At 54.6% G+C, this 17,306-nt stretch overlaps 1 protein-coding gene across 9 annotated transcripts in view; it reads right to left on the reverse strand.

The window, feature by feature from the left end:
* ZMIZ1 (zinc finger MIZ-type containing 1) overlaps positions 1–17,306 on the reverse strand; it is a 263,905-nt gene that overhangs the window by 171,377 nt on the left and 75,222 nt on the right. For 6 of the 9 annotated variants that reach the window (XM_073019022.1, XM_007962829.3, XM_007962825.3 and 3 more), the window contains exon 3: positions 440–534. The exons of the other annotated variants lie outside the window; for them this stretch is intronic. The gene's annotated coding sequence lies outside the window, so the exon portion shown is untranslated. The remainder of the gene's footprint in view (positions 1–439; positions 535–17,306) is intronic. 9 annotated transcript variants of the gene reach the window in all.

Here is a 17,306-nt window from a genome sequence, read left to right on the forward strand (position 1 = left end):
CCAGCCAGGTCTGCTCTGGAAAATTCTCTCTTCTCAAGCCCCACATGGCACTGTGGACCTCATGGCCTTAGAATCCCACATCCACAAGGGCTGGGACCCCTGGCTACAGTCCTAGAGTTCCAACTGAGCCAGGCTGCTAAGATGGCTCAACCAAATCAGACATAACTGACTCAGAGACTCCTTGAGAACTGAGGTAAGTGTAGGACCTGAGCCCAGTGCCCCATTTTGGAGACAAACTGACACCCAGAAGCCTCTTCTGGCAGTATGAGCACCACACAAGGAGTTAGGGAGAGGCCTTGCAGCCAGGCCCAGGAAAGGCAGGGAGAAGCAGCTGAAAACCCTCAGCTCTGGTCCAGCCACAGCACTTCCAGGTTGCTAGAGCTTGCCCCTGGCCAGGCTTAGGTGATGGTATGGTCTGGGCATCGGGGGCTGGTGTTACCTTTCGGGGTATGGCAGCTCAGTGAAAACAGCAGCTCCTCTCCTCACACCCCTTGCGGCATTGGTCCCACACCAGTGGGCCTCCTCCTCTTCCTCCTGGGTACACAGGGGAGAGATGGGACGTGTGTGAGAGCAGGCCGGCGTGCAGACAGCCGTCCACTCCCCTCCCACCTCTGTCCCTGCCGCCGAGCTAATCTCAGTGGCCTCTTGGGTCACTTAAGCACACCCCGGGATGCCTGATTTATCAGAGTTGGCTGTGTCTTCTCCGCCCAGCCACACTCCAACCAGCAAGCCAATTCCTCCTAGTGGGATTTTGAAAAATATATAAATATAAGTTTTGTTTCTTCCGGGACTGGGGACTTTGTGCTGTCTTTCTCTTCTTAGCAAGAAAAGCAGAACACCATCACTTTCCTGTGCGGCCCCCAGGCAGGGTGACAGGGAGAAGCTGTCGGGGGTATTTTTAGCCGGGTGTACAAAGCCCTTGCCGTGGCCTCCTCTCTGCGCCGTGCCTGGCTTCGGGGAATTATCTCACACGGCCGGCCGGCAGCCACTTCCAAAGCCACTCTGTGACCCCTGCCTGAATTCTTTCCTCATTATGAATTGCTCACCAGATCCCTGACCAACACTTGGAGCCATTTTATGTGTGTACGCACCTCCTCGGGAAAACCGGCTCACTCCCTCGCCCCTCCTACGAGGTCCAGGGCTGCCTGTTTCGCTTATAACTGGGAGAGGAGGCCCAGATGCAGAGTTTAAAGCAGGAAAGAGCCCTGGTGAGGACTTAGATTGTGCTCCCCGAACTTCAGCTCTTCCCCCACACTCTTAAGGATTCTTGGTCTGAGCTGAGATCTACCTGCATGATGACTTAATTTAATGTTCACCTTCTACTCACTTCTTTTTAAGCTCCAATAAATCTGGCCTTGTCCAAAGCAATCATGCCCTTGAAATAATTGATTTGATAGGCTAGTTATATATTTCTGATACACTTTAATAAATTGTAATTAGTAAAACAAAAGTATATGTCCCTTTGGGTAATACCTAATTCTAGAATCTTGCTGTAGATTACCAGAGTTACATGGGCCAAGCTTTGGCAAACTCTCTACTGTCTATCAGCCCTTATGTTGTGCAGAAGGAGAGGGAGAGGCATGGAGGAGGGGCGGGCTGGTTGGTGGAGCCCAAGAACTGGTCAGGCCAAGGAATGTAAGGGGCCAGAGCTATGGTGTGCTGCAGCCTTTAGTACCGTCTCTCTTTCTAGCACTGGGCGAGGCCATTTTTGGCCCCACACTTGAACTAGGCTAGGAGGATCTAGGTGGATGGGCACAAGGCATCTTGGGGATGAGGTGACCCAAAGGAGGACCAGGCCAAGGCCCAGGGTCCAAAATGGTGTCTTTCCCAGCATTCTCTTTGGCCTCTAGTTCACTCTGCCCCTCCCATCAGGCTCCTTTTGGCTGGAGTGGGGCCACAGGGGCCAGAAGGCGAATCCCCTCTCTAGGTATAGGTAGATCTGGAAGCGCAGAACATGCCCCTGAGCCCTACAACCTGTGCTCTTGGCACTCTGACCCTGTGGGCTCCTGGGGGCACTGCCTCTGGTCCTCTGCCTCCTTGTGTGTGCTTTGAGAGGAGGCTGGCAATAGTGGGCACGCAGCAGCACTGGGGCCTCACTGCTGCTCTCTGTCCTCTCCCACTCTGCCCACAGGTTGGAGACCCTGGCTGGGCCCCTGGCCTGGTGCCCGCTGCCTGCCCCTCCCACTGAGAACAGGATGTGGGTGTCAGGAGGTGAAGGAGAGTGTGGGGGTCGGGATGGGGAGTGGCCTTGGGACGGGACTTCCTGAAGCCAGATCGGTTTACCACAGTCAGTTGGGTCCAGGACCGCACAGCTGTGAGTTATAAATGTCCCTGTCAGAGCCTGGGCTGAGAGGCCCTGCTGCCAGCAGAGGCGCCAGGGCCCACAATGCCCACCCTGGGAGCCCCCCCAGCCAAAGGCCCGTCCTCTGAGAGGTCCTCCCCCAGGGTCCAGTCCTCATGACCTCTGGGCTCTCCGGCCTCCTCTTGGAGAGAGATGGATCTAGTAGAGCCTTCCACTGCTCACCCCTTGCCCTTCCAGGTGCAAATCTTGTGGTCCCAGTTACCAGGAGAGCTCCCAGAGGGCTGGGACCATTCTGGGTCTGCACCCGGCAGGAACCTGAAGCTTGGCGCACAGCCAGTCACTCAACGACCGCTATAGGGGTGACTGTTCCAACTCACCAGCCTGCTTCCCACGGCCCCACCCGCCACTGCCTGCCCACCAGGGCGCACACCAAGGGGGAGTGGGAAGGGAGAGGGGCCTGGCCTGCCACACCTGGTCCGTGGTGAGTGGGGGCAGCAGGGCTGGTCACCAAGTCTCTGGGCACAGGGCTCTGTGTCCTGCATATGCAGGGAAGACTCCTTCAGAGACCTTCCGTGAGGGACCCATTTTCCTTTGTCTGCCCCCTCAGGGCTCCCTCCATCTGGGGTGTGAAGTGTAGACCACAGCTCAGAGGCCAGCCTGCACATAACACCGCTGTCCACAGGGTGAGAAGACAGGTCCCTGGGACCCCAAGGCTGGGCCATCCTGCAAGGGCCACCTAGGTAGGCAGCACAGGGCTGGGCCACAGAAATACAATCACAGTAACAGAAACAATCAGGAATGGCTCAGGCTGCAGGGCCTGAGGCTTATACAATTTTGGAGGCCCTGTTTTAAAAATGATTTAAAATTACAAATATATATTTAGAATCAGAAAAGAAATCACAACAAATTTCTAGAATCTTAGGAATTCATGCCCCTTTCTCATGAGGCCCCTGTTTTAACAGTTTACCAGAAATACTTATATAGAAATGTTCCTGTTTGCAAACTGCTGCCCCTCCCACCTAGAACACTCTATAGCTCCCAGCAATTCCCAGGCTTCCCCAAGGCTGTGCACAGGAGAGGCCAGGATGCCTCATCTTCATGTGCTTCCCTGTAAGCCTCCCTCTAACCATAATAAGAGTGATGAAATGGATAGTGATATTTAACCTTTAGCTGTACTGTTCTAAGCACTTTATGTAAATTAATCCAGTTAATCTTACCATAACCTATGAGGTAGGTATTGTACCCATTTTTAACAGATGAGGAAACAGAGAGGTTAAGAAACCAGTCCAAGGTCACACAACCAAGATGTGAAGCCAGACAGCCTGGCACGGATGCCATTGCCAGTGCTTCACCACTTCTCTCCACCTCCCTCAAGAGGCCAGAAGGGTCTCCTTCCCGAGAGGCTTCAACAGCAGCAGCAACCTAGGGCTGACACTGAGTAGGCCCCCTTCTGATGAAATCATTCATTCATTCTACACAGACGCACTGAGCACTCAGCACGTCCCAACATCTCGGCAGGAAACAGAAGCCTCCTGCTTACCTCACTCTGCTCAAGGCAGGGCTGGGATCCTCCCCATGGGCAGAAGTGGGTACCCTCTCTTGACTTCCTGGGACAGGCTGGGGAAGCCTAGAGAAGGGCTGGGATTGCCCCAAGGAGACCCTGGAGGGTGGGGAGAGGGGGAAGGTTTGCCAAGGGTCACATGGCCTGTTGTCCAATTCTCTCATTTTACGGATAAGAAAAGGTGGCCTGGAGAGGAGTGACTTCCTGAGGGTCCCCTAAGAGTGGTGACCCTATATGAGTTCTGAGACTATCCTTCTGGAGGGGCGGGGCAGGTCCTGGAGGGCTGGGATGGCCAAGGCCAGGCCTGGGGGAGGAGGCAGGTGCCTTTTGGCCCCTAGGAGCAGTGCCTTTGTCTTCTCTCTTTGTTTTCCATCTGCCCTCAGCCCCAGTGGCCTTCCAGGCTTCCCCTGATTGTGTACAGGGTGATAAAGGGGCTGACGAGCGGGAGATCTCTGGCGGCACAGACACAGCGGCGGCCGAGGGGGCCCCTGGAACTGGGCTTACTGCCGGCTGTACTGAGTCTTCCTCTGAGGGGCACTTTGCACATGACTCTCAGAACCCTTTCAGCACAACTGTCTCCATCTTACAGAGGAGGAGACTGAAGCTCCAGGAAGCAGCAGCCAGGCCTGGAACCCTGGTCCTTGGACCCCAAAGCCTTGGGGATTTCCAATGGGCCACACTGACCCTGACCCTTAGCTCTCTGGCCACCCAGACAACACCTGGTCTTGTCAAAGCTGTTATCCCTTTAACTCGAGAACTGGGCATTTTCAGATTGGCCAGGAAGAAAGAGAGCGGGGGCCAGTCAGTGTCTCACCTCGCAATGCCAGGGAAAACAGGTGCACCACATGCCCACGTGAAATGACACACTCGCAACTGGTGGCTTGGTGGGAAATGGGGTAGCGTCCAACCTCCTGGCCTCCCCCAACAGAGTCCCAGTGAAACTACCTCTGGGGGGACAAATGACTGTTCTCTTGTGGGCTACTTCTGACCAACTGCAGGGCTGGAAAGAGAAGGGCACAATATTAGGGCACCTTCTGCCCAGTCATGGGATGGGGCAGTGGTGGCTGCAGACCTGGCCCACCCTGCCCCAAGTCACTGCTGACCCTGACCTCAACTGCCTGGTCTTCTGACCTGGTCTTCTCAGACCCTCCTCAAGTTATCAAATAACCCACCTTCAGTTATTAGGTACTGTAAGCCGTGTCCATGTTCCATCTTAATTCTTTATGTCCTTAAAAATGTATTGACCAGGTGCAGTGGCTCATGCCTGTAATCCTAGCACTTTGGGAGGCCAAAGCGGGCAGATCACCTGAGGTCAGGAGTTCAAGACCAGCCTGACCAACATGGTGAAACCACTTCTCTATTAAAAATACAAAATTAGCTGGGTGTGATGGCGCATGCCTGTCACACCACCTACTCAGGAGGCTGAGACAGGAGAATCACTTGAACCTGGGAGGTGGAGGTTGCAGTGAGCCAAGATAGCACCAGCCTGGGCAACAAGAGCGAAACTCCAGCTCAAAAACAAAAACAAACAAACAAACAAAACAGTATTTAACTATTTAAATAACTTGAAACCAATTACCTTTTTTTCTACTTAGCCTCATCAAAAGCACTATGATCTGTGAAATCATGGGTTTGATGTACTAATTATATTTTTTTCCTTAGTTACGTGAACATACACACATAATGTTACAATTTGAAATTCACATGTGTCCGGATAGCCCACAGAGTGCAAGGCCAGTCCCGGGGAAGTCTCGATCCAGGCTGGGAGAAAGCCTTGCTAAGTGTGGTCAGGGTGCCGTGGAGCAGAGCCCAGGGCTGCCCAGGGCTTCCCAGGGAAGTAGAAGGAGGTGGAGGTTTTCAGAAGGGTACACAGAGGGTTCAGTTTGGGCCATGGGCTAAGTGCCCGTTTCCTCCGCATGGGTTGGAGTTCGGTCCTCATGGTTCTTCAGCAGCAGATGCAGCCACTTCCCTGCAAATTCCTCCTGACAATAGTATACTACAGTGGGATGGGCACTGGAGTCCAGTCTAGAACAGCAGTCTGACTCTGTCCCTGGTCACTGGTTTGCTGGGAGGTGCTAGGCCTCTCTGGTTCTCAGTTTCTCCATCTATACGGAAGCAGTGAGTGAGCCAGAGGTTCCTCCCAGCTCCACCAATCAGAGTGCAGCACCTTCCACCTACCCTGCCCCAAGCCCCAGTGGCGTATGGTGCTCCTGGTGACCCTGGGCTTCATATAGGCCCTTGAACCCCCCAGGTGGGCCTCCCTTGACTCCTTCCTCCCATATCTGATCAGGGGCCTCAAGTGGTGTCTGGGGTGCAAATGGAAGACAGGGCCATCCTGTGTGACAGCTATAAAATCCGATAATCAGCTAATCACCAGCAAATTAGCATCCCATCTTTACATAGAACAAATATAGTATTTACGTAAAAGTTGTTAGGAGTTTCTCTCTTTTTAATTAGCAGAAATAAATGCAAAATGAATGGTAATTAGGCAGCTGATGGATTCGGTAGTACAATTATGCCTGCGGCAGTGCCCCAGTCCTTAAACACTGCATGCTCCGAGGAATCAGAGGAGCCTATTTATATGATTTATTTATAAAACAAAGTTAACAGGAACAGAGGGGCGAGGTCTGGGCACTGCTGGAGGAGGGGTCTTGGCTGCAGAGGCAAGGCCCTGGGAAGAGAAGGAGCTTCAGTGCCCAAGGAATATGGGGAGGAGGTTGCTTAGTGTTGAGCTATGAAAATGCACTACCAAGGCCCCCATGTGTCTATTTCAGGCCAGGCATGCGTTGCTGGGAATGGCCTCCCTGGCAGGAAGCAGGCTAGGGCGGTGTGAGGGGCTGGGAGCAGCTGTTTTTATACTCTTGTCTCTTTCTCTTCCCTGGTCCCTACTTCTCTCTTCTTTGCTGGCCCTATACTTTCACTGAGCACTTCTCTGTGCTGTACCCCTGAGGTGCAGACGGAAGGGAATATTCTTCCTTTCCTCCCTGAACTTGGGAGAAAACAGATCCAGGAATAATGGAGGCCAACACAGTGGGAATAATTTCCAGACCAGCAGAGCACCCAATGCTGTGAGAGTACACAGGCAGGAGCCCAGAGGAAGCAGTCCCCAGGAAGAGGCACAAATTGGGTTTTGAAGGATGCACAGGAGTTTTCTGAGAAGGTGGGAAGTAGCCAAAGGACCTGTATGTGAAAAGGCAGGGAGGCAGGAAACAGCATCATGTGACTGCAGGAAAAGAGTGTACCGGAGGTGGGCGCTGGAGAAGCAAGCAGGGTCTTGGATGCCATTCTAAGGGCTTGGACGTTATCCTAGAAGCTGTGGAAAGGTCTGAATCAAGGAAGTGGACAGCCTCTTTCCACCAACAGTTCTTGTCTTAGCTTACCCTCCCCCACCCCAGAGCCAGAGAGGGGGCCAGGTCGACAGGCCATTAAGAGGCAGCTGGTCCAGCTCATTGGAGCAGGAGGCTAACCTGATTACAGGGACAGGAGGTCTGTCTGCGTGGGAGGGAAGGAGGAAGGGAGAAAAAAGGGAAGTGGGGCCTGCTGAGCCACCCCTGGGTGTCCGAGGTGAGGGGCCTGTCTTCCCTAGAACATAGTCCCTGGCCCTGCCCCCACCCCATTGCCTTGCCAAGCCTGAGGGAGGAGAGAGAACACTGTCTGTGGGGCCTCATCGCCTTCTTCCAGACCCAAACTCCAGCTCACCACTGCTTTGTGCTGTGACCTTGAAGAGCCATTTCCAATTCTGGGCCACACATTCTAGTCTCCAAAACAAAGGCTTGAATTAGAATAGAGGAGAGGCAGCAGATTTGGCCCCCAGTCCCATCCCATGTAGTATACTTACGGGCATGGGTTGTCCAAACTTTTAGGAATTTAGGTGGGGCAGGCACTCTCCAGAATGCCGCAGTCCTTGCTGCTCCCTCCTGCCTCACTCCAGCCCAACACACAGGCTTGTGTGGTATGCTGCAGGCAGCAGCTGAGTGGAGACACCTGCATGAGGACCTGGGCTCAGACAGAAAGCCGGGTCAAAAAGTCTAGTGATGAGAGTAGTTTCCCTGCCATGTATTACCCTTGCAGGAGGAGACATGGGAGCCGCTGCTGCATTCAAGACTTGGAGTGGACAAGCAGCCCTTCCCTCTCTCCAGTGACTACCCTGACTCAGTCTGCCAGCCTCTAAATGGGAACAATATTACCTGCTCACCCAAGCCCCGGGGTCATAAGAAAGCTCAGAGAAGCCCGTGCACGTGGCAGTGATCTGAAAGTCAAAGCCCTGGGTAGTGGTTTAACCGTGACTTTGAACACTGCAGGTTCTGAAGGATTTCACAAAGGGAAGTTTTGCACTCCCCAGCGCAGACAGCTCTCAAACCTCCGGAGCCTCCCTTTAAAACAGCAGTGCTCAAAGGTCTTTCAGCAGCCCCAGCAAGGTCTAGAAATGGTGTCTGAGCTGCTATCTGCCATCACTCTCAGGAACGCGCTCTGAACTTGTAAGGGAAGACAAAGATCACACCGCACCACTTCTCTGCTCTGTAAGTTGTGCTCCTGCCTTTGGCCAAAATCAATACAAATCTCCACTACGATTGTTCCACCAGAACAGGGCCGGGCCCTTGCGATGACATTCCCGCACTGGCCAGCAAGGAAGATCTCCCTTTATCACACGACTTCAGCCCCAACTCAGGGGGCAGTGGAGTGTGGGGTGGGGGTGGGGTCCTGAATGAGGGGGACAGCACAGGGGAGAAGCAGAAGGGGCCATGCAGAGCTGCTCTAAGTGCCTCTCCAAAGACAAGCCTGGTGCTATTCATCAACTGGTTTTCAGGGCTGTGAGAAATCAATGGCATTTGTGCTGCAAACTCATCATTAGGACAGGAAAAACTCTGCAATGGAATTGATTTGTTTAAATATAATAACACAATTTAACAGAGAACTGTGGGGGTGGGGAAGGGACCGAGGCAAACAAAACAGGCAAGACAGCTCAGAGAACAGGGAGATGAACTCCCTGAGAAACCTTCCGGTGTGGCTGCTGAGCCCCAGTGCCACCCCCACCTGTCCCCAAGCCCCCGCCACTGAGGAAGCCAGAGTGGGCACGTGCTATTCCCCTGCACAAAGCAGCTCAGGACTGGTCTCAGAAATGTCCTCAATGGGCTGTGGATGGGCCCAGAGGCCTGGCTGGTCATTGCTGCATTGTTCTTGGAGGTGACTTTGCTTGGTGAGTATCAGTTCAACCCAACAAATTCTTATTAGGCATCCACTGTGGTCCAGGCACCTGTGCAGGGCTGTAGGGGACACGGGAAGAACTCCTGGCCATAGCCTGAAGGCATTCCATGGCGATGGGGTGGATTAGGCCAGAATGCGAGGCTAGGGCAGGCTGGCTTCCTGAGGTCTCAGGAGATGTCAGGCAGGGATACAGTGGGATGCCAGGGCAGGAGGAAAACAAAGAGAGAACAGTCCGGGCAAAAATGCGAGGACCCTTCAAAGAACTAAGAGGGCCCTATTTGGAAGACAGTGCTCATTTCATAGATATTGTACCTGCCTGATGATGACTGATGGGAGCTCACTTTATTGACCCTTAAAATGTTCTGGGGCCCTGCGAACACTTTATAAGTGTCACTTCATTGAATCCCACTATCCTGTGAAGGAGGGAACATTAATACACACATTTCACAAATGATGTCATTGAAGCACCGAGAGGTTAAGTGACTGCCCAAGATCACACGGTTAGTCAGTGACGGAGCCAGAATCGGACCCTCATATTATGACCCCAGCGCCTATGCACCAACCATGACACTTTCCTGCCATCACCGGACTTTGGCCGAAGTGCTGGGGAGACAGATAACTCCTGCCCTCTGGGAGCTGGGGCATGAGATCCACTGGGCAACTGCATGGCGGCAGCTCAAGGGGGAGTCTGAGGAGGGCACGGAGGGGGCACTGCATCCATTTGGCACCTGGTTGCAGCTCTGCTGCAGGCTCAGCCCTGCATACTGGGTAGCGTTGGAGTGTTGACTGGACAGCGCTCAGCCTGGCACTCAGGGTGTCCCCAGACCCTTCACATGACCTTGGGGTCGGAGGGTGGAGGGCAGGCTGATATCAGAGAAGGCCTGAGTAGCTCTGGGCAGTCTTTCTGAGCTCAGGAAGGGCCTTAATGTCAGCCTCAAAATTCTGACTTTATGCATGGTGATGGGGGAAGCCAGAGACAGCTGGGAAGGGCTCAGGGATTCAGAAGCAGGAAGATGGTCCCCAGCAGGGCTGGGATGGTGAGAGGGTCACAGATCCAGAGACGGCGAAGGGGGCCTAATCGACTGTTGGAGGTGGGGGTCAGGGAAAGTGAGGTGTCAAGGATGACCCAGACTTCTCCCCGCAGCCCTCTGGGGGCTTGGAGGCCCAGCTTTGCTGAGCCAGCAGCTGCCTGCATCAATATGAATTGACCCAGAGCCCAGGGAGCACTGCACCCCTCCCCCAGGAAGCCCTGACTTGGGGGAGGGTACCGCAGGCCAGCAGGCCACCACCAACTCCGCTCTGTCCGCCTGCTGACCTTTCTCTTTTGTCAGCAGTGCACTCCATCAATGCACCGGAAGGGCCAGTGCGATCCCTCCCAACTGCCCAGGCCAGGGCTGGGGGCAGGGGCTCGCTCTGCCCTCCCTCTTTCAAGGAAGAGGTTTTCTGAACGTCTCTGGAAAGCTGGAAGCAAAGCCACCAAAGCCCTCAGTGCAAATGGAGAGACTGAAGCCTGGTGAGGGGCAGCTCAGAGTCCACCAGACAACTGCAGTCACAGCCTTGAGCAAAGAGCCCACCAGGCATGAGTCATGCCCCTCCTGCTGGCAGAGGGGAGGGAAGAGAGGAAGCCGGAGAGGAGACTGGAGCCAGGCCTTGGGGGATGGGCAGGCACAATCTGGCTGGGGGAGGGGTCTATGAGTTGTGGAAAGGGGCCAAGCAACTGCACCAGCAAGCCTCTGAGCCAAGGAGAGGATCCTGTGGGCTTTGGAGTGGGGCCAGTGGACGCAGGCCTTGGGTGGTCAACCATCCTGGTTTGCCCACAAGTGACAGGTTTCTGGGACACGGAACTTTCCATGCTAGAACCAGGACGGTCCCAGGCAATCTGGATGGCCACCCTAGTGGGGTGATGCTGAACTCTGGTTTTCAGTTCAACCACTCTCTGCGTCTCAGTTTCCTCATCTGGAATGTAGAGCTTATAACAGTACCTTCTATATGGTTGCTGGGAGGTGGGGGAGAGTGACATTAAATAATGTATGTAAAGTGCTTAGCATCCGGCACTGCATCTGATAAAAATCATTAAACAAACGGCAGGTGGCCGCTGTTACTACTCCCAGCTGCTAGACTATTCTTACTACTATGAGTACCAGCTAACACATACCAAGTGCTTGCCCTGCACCAGACTTTATAAGTACTGTGCATATATTGCTAATCTAATCCTTACAATACTTAACGGGGAAGGAAGTATTATCACCCCCTTTTTCAGATGAGGAAATTGAGCTGTGGATGGGTTAAGCATGCCCAGGCTCTCACACCTGCCAAGCACAGAGCCCTGAAAACCACTTCTTTTTCCACTGGACTGACCCCAAAGCCCGGGTAATGTAGGCCAATGTCAAAATGGTTCTGGTCACACTGACCCAGGGCAAGAAATGAACAAACATGCAGGCCACTCTGGAGGTGCCCTGGGGATGGGCAAGCATCCCCTGTTTTCAGGGAGACTGAGTCCCTAATCCTCAGCCTGGGTCTTCAAGACCTTCCCCTTCTGGTCCAATCAATCTAATTTATCTGGGTTCCAGGGTCTATTTACACAGCAAGAGAAAGGAACGCCTCCCGATGTGCACACGCCTCCTCCTGGCCCCAGGGACTCCACTCTTGATCAGGCATGTTTAGGTCAGATTCATGCCCATTTTCGAGATGAGAAGAGAGAGGCTTGGAAATGTGCTATGGTATGGTGCAGGGAGATATGAGTATTAGAAAACTCCAAGGAGGGGCGGAGGCCCCTCTCTTAGAGCCCAGGGGAAACTCTGGCAGCTGAAAGAAGGCACCCAAGCACCCAGGGGTGGAGTAGTCAACCTGGCCAGGTACTGTACCCAGGGAGAAAAGGGGGAGGGAGACCTGAGGCAGGAGCCCATCACCCTGCTACCTGGAGGGGAGGGAGGTCTTGCAGAGACCCCTCTTCAGACTTGGAAGCTGAGCATGCAATGCCTCCTGCCCCAATCCCTAGGAAGTTCTCAGCACAAGGAACTGCATGCTTGCAAAGCAATTAGCTTCCAGCACCCAGAAAAAAGGTCGCTGAGGGTGCAGGCAGGCGCTGGCTGAGCAGGGGCCCTGGGTAGCTGGGCCCAGTTATTTTTAGCATCTCAATTCAAGAGGGAGGAGGCCCTCCTTCCCACCAGGTAAATGTCAGCGCCACTGGCAGCCACGGCCAATTAAAGCAGCTGGAGCCAAAGAGGGAAGACAGAGACTGGTGGCCTCTCCTGCTGGCCCCCAGTAGCTCCTGCAAAGGGCCTGCTCCCAACTCACCTGCCTCATGGCCCTGAACAGGAAACACTGGCTCAGTCCAAAAAGCCGGACCAGGGGCCTGACTGGAGTCCTGGCTGGGCCGTGTGACCCTGGTCAAGTCTCATGCCTTCTCTTTTCTGACTCTAGTTCCCTCTCTGGAAAACGCTACCGCCCCCCTCCGCCCACTTGATGTTATGAGGGTGACATGAGTCAGGGGTTGTGAGGATAAGAGAAGCTTGCCACCCCCTGCTGTGGGGCGGCTGCTTTATTATTCCAGAAAAGAATGGACTTCCTGAGCAGGAACCTGGGTCTGAGCTGGCCGCTGTACAAACTGCTGGGGGGATTTGCGCAATCCCAGGAACTTGGAATCCAAGAAGCCCATGGCTGGCGCTCTGCTGATAGGAGAGGCATGAGAGAGAGGCCACTGCAGGTCACTGGAGGCTCTGCAAACACAGACCGGGCCGAGCCCAAGGCTATGGGGAGGGGCCACACCTGGAGAGGGACCCAGGCACCCAGAGTGCCAGCAGCAGGCCTGGCACTGGCATGGCATTTCCTCTGCATCAGGGTATCAGCCGGCTACAGCCTTGGGAAGGAATACTTTCCCCTCCCTGTCCCCAGCAGGAGGGAAAAGGCAGAAGGAGGAAGGAGGGAGTTGGTCACAGAAAGAGAGGGGAGGCACATCTCTCATTTTATCTTGGGACCCAGATCCTTAGTACATAGTGGGGGCTGCCCTAGGGACCTAATCCCTCAACCTCCCACGCTGGTCCAGCCTGGCAAACCCCAGAAATCTTAGGTCAGCTCTCCTCCACCGGGCAGAAGCCTTGGGTCCAGCAGCAGCCTTCTGGGCCAGCTGTCCCCTAAGGTGCTGGGGAAACCCATACTTCCCTCAGCTCAGATCCCCCGTACCAGTTCACAGCCTCCAGAAGCGGATTCTTCCACTGAGGCACTTCCCTGCTGTGGCTCCCCAGGTGCCTGAAGCTCAGAGGAGATGCAAGGGAAACTGAGGCACAGAAGTGGGGCAGTGACCTACTCAGAGGCATTTAGCAAGTTAGAAGCAAAATATAACCTTCTTCCTTCTGCCGTCTCCAACCCCCCGGGGGTATCTCCAGCCTCATTTCTTTCACTGCTGCGCGGTCCCAGCCTCCACAAAGCCCCCATTATCTGCCCCAGTGTGGCTGCTGCAGGGTCCTGGCCCAGCTGTTCCCTTTGCGTGGAATGCTTTCAGTTTGGCTCATAGTCTGGTCATTCTTTGGGGCTCAGCTGGCAACTCACCTCCTCCAGGAAGCTCTCCCTGACCTCTGAGGCCTTCAGAGTCCATAGACCCTGGCCCTAGGTAATGCCATGCTGTGGTCCGCGGCCTCCCAGACGGTGAGCCAGCTGGACACTCTGCTGAGCCTTGGCAGAGGAGGCTGATGAGGGAAAGGGCAGCCCCTGGTTTCCTGAGTCCACTTTCCTTCCTCACCCTCTTGCCCCTTGTAAGCCTCACACTAGGCCCTGACTCTGAGGCACTGCCCCTAGCCCTGACCATTGGGCCTGCAAATCCCAGCCTCACTGGGGCTCTCTGGCTAAATGGATGGCAGGGTAAGCCCTCGCTCACGGTGGCAAACCTCTCACAGCAGGAGGCAGAACACAAATGCGGCTCCACGGAGCCAGGTCTGCGGGTTCCCGCGCAGCTCTCAGTCCCAGTTCTGGTGGCTCTCCACAGGTCCCCAGAGCTTCCTTGGCCCCTCGGGGTCGGTCCTGCCTTTCTGCAGATAGAAGGTTCCTATCGCTGCTGCTGCTGGTCCCTGCCCCAGTCAGCCTCTGCACCCCCCATGTAGCCTACACGGTTTAGGGTGGCTCTGCTTGCAGGCTGAGGCCAGTCCTCCTAGCTCTCACAAAGGAGCTGCCACTGCCCTACAGTTTCTTTTGGCTCCCCACTCCCTGCAGGTTCATGGCCAAACTCTGCGGCCTAACATTCAAGGCCCTCAGGGGCTGCCTCAGCTATGGCTGAATCAATCTTCCTCCCCAGCTGGACTGCCCTGACCCATGCCACCAAGTTGTGCAGAGACCCCAGGAAGACCCTACTCTTCCACTCTATGGGAACCCCATTCCCCTTCCCCCTCCATCAGGCAGTCTTCTCTGGCTGCCTCCTACAGCATGAGGAAAGAGCTGCACCTACCTAGCAACCCTGCACTGGAGACTGTGACCTCTACTCAGACCTCTGCACCTGGGGCTGTGTCCTCCCAGCTCAACTGCAGATTCACTGTTGGATACCAGGGTCTAGCACAGTGCGGGAAGCACAAGGAAGTGTTCAACCCCAAGCTGGCTGATGAAGAGAATGGATCACCCAGCAAACATGCAAGTACCTATGACAGGCAGTTTACACATATTATGGTGTCAGATAAAACTGGGCTGAGTCCTAGCTCCACTATAACCTGTGTGACCTTGGCTAAGTTTCTTAACCTCTCTGTGCTTTGAGTTTTCTCATTTGTACAACAGGATAGTACCACCTTCAATGGGTTGTTGACACCCTTGAAGACTGCAGTTTGTAATCCCTGACCCATCCCAATCCTCTGGTTTTACAGACCAATAAATGGCTGCTCAGAGAGGGGCAGCAACTTGTCCAAGGTCACACAGCAGTTCTGTGATGGGACTGAGGCTTGAACACAAGTACTGCTCAGAGGGCCCAACAGGACAGCAGTCTCACCCAGGTGACCCAGAGGGGCATCCTACCTTGGGCAGGAATAAGCAATGAGCTGCAAACGATTCCCAGCTCTAGGTTGGGGTGGGGGTTGTGGAGTCATAGCAGGCTGCAGAGGCTGGGGTGGAGGGCCCGGGCTGCAGGCCACAGATTCCACGCAGTGGGAGGAGAGGTGTGCATTCTCAGCTGGCGCTGAAGATTGACAGGCATGCCATATGCGGACCCTGGAATCCCAGCTCCGTGTGGCCATGGGCTGGGCCCCGGCCAGGCCTGCTGTGAGCTGGGCTTGGCATTCAAGGTCTTCACGGCCAGCCCCAAACCGCCTATGTAACCCTGGAAGTCTGCTGACTGACAACTTAGGGTGTGCATGCTAGCAGCCTAAAGCCGCACACCAGGGGTTGGAGGGGCTGTCGAGGAGAGTGCAGCCTTCGCCCCAGGTGGCTGCCCACAGAGCTCTGAGCAACAGCTGTTTGGGATTGCCTCATATGAAACCCAAATCCAGCCCAACCCCAATCCCTGATCTCCCTCTTCACGTTTTCTTAAAAGACCACACAACCATGCAGCTCCGTGGAGGGAAACCCTCCCGTGTGGCCACAGCCCTGGAGTCCGCCCCCCACTCACTCCCGCTGCTGCCACCTCCACTCTACATGCTAGAAAGTGCCAGAAAGCACTAACCACGCTCCAGGTACGGCTGTGAGAGTGCCCGTGGCTTACTTCGTTGAATCCCTCACAACTAGAGAGATATTCTCCCCATTTTTATAGATGAGCAAATGGGGCACAGAGAGGTGAAGTCACTAATGAGAAGCCACAAAGAAAGGGGTAGCAGAACTGGAAAACCTCCACGCCTCAGCCCAGTCTCCTGCCGCAGTCCGCCAGCATCCTCCACACTCATCCACCAAGAGTGTTCTGAGTGTCTTTCGTGAAGTGCCAGCCATATGGAACAGTTTGTCATGCTCCTGACGCGACACCCTCTCATCTGGCCAGCCTTTGCCCGCAGTTGCAGCCCAGGCCAGCTAGGGCCTTCTCACCTCCGCCCCAGACTTTGGAGCCATGTACACCTGGCTCTAGCCTGCCGAGCAACGTGAACTGGGCCACATCACTTGTGGGGAAAGGCAGGGCTGGGCACGTGTCTCCTCTAGCTGGCTGGACCTCCGTGCTCTACCAGGCCCTCTTCAGCAACCCACACACCTCTCCTAGGCCAGGGGCTGGAGCTTTCTACCAAAAGGGAAAAGCCAGTCTTCCCAAATGCCGCGAGATGAGGCGGCCGAGGGTGGAGCCTCGGTACCACTCTTTGCTAACACTGTCTACACCCCGGCCCAATGTGGGTCTGACCTCAGCCTAGGAACTTAGGGTGGTTGTACCTCTGAGCCTCTGTTTTCCTATCTAGCAAATGGGAATAGGGCCTTTCAAGAGTTCTCAAGGTGTGATGGGTGTGAAAGGGCTTTGCACACTGTAGAGAACTCTATAGTGCAAGAGGTCATGGCAGCTACTGAAGGTACCACAGAGCAAAGGCTGGAAGGAAGGAGCTGGGGGTCAAAGAAGTTTCCATGACATCTAACCTGCAGGAGTGAGTCTGCCAAACAGAGATGGATGGGTAGGCAAGGGGCAGTCCAGACAGAAGGCTCTGCAAATAAAACAGAGTAGACTCCCCATATCCTCCACTGCCCAGCCTGGTGGATTTGGAAAAGCACAAAAAACAGGGCCACCAAGGTAGGCAGGGGCAGCGCTGGAAGGTAAATGGGGCGGGTCAGGAGAGCCTTGAACACCACTACTGACGGAAAGGGTTGCCGTTCCACCCTGGCCAAAGCTTCTGTCCTGGACTGCTTGGGATAAGCTAGATGCTGGCACCAGTGATCCTCCTCTGCAGGCAGGAGGGTACCATCGCTCACTGGCAGATAAGGCTTATGGAGATGAGGAGGACTTGCCCAAGGTCGTCAGGCTGGTAAGTAACTGGTGGCGCCTGCACTCAAACTCAGTTCTTGGCGCTAAACCCCACAACTGCTACACTGACTCAAGCAGGGTTGGCTTCATGGGCTGTCACACAGGGCTGCAAGCTTAGAAGGACCCTACTTTACTGTCATCATCTTAAAATCCTTTATAATTCATGAACAAAGGGCTCTGCATTTTCATTTAGCATTGGACCACAGCTAAATTATTAGCTAGCCCTGATTCTAGCAGACTCTGATGGGTATTGTTGGGTGCAGGTGCAGGTGCGAAGGGCCATGAGTAAACTCTCACTTTTCTGGGACTCTGGTGGAGCAGAGCCTTCTGCTGGGTCT

The sequence above is a fragment of the Chlorocebus sabaeus genome, chromosome 9, assembly GCF_047675955.1.
Source record: "Chlorocebus sabaeus isolate Y175 chromosome 9, mChlSab1.0.hap1, whole genome shotgun sequence".
Classification (NCBI taxonomy): domain Eukaryota; kingdom Metazoa; phylum Chordata; class Mammalia; order Primates; family Cercopithecidae; genus Chlorocebus; species Chlorocebus sabaeus.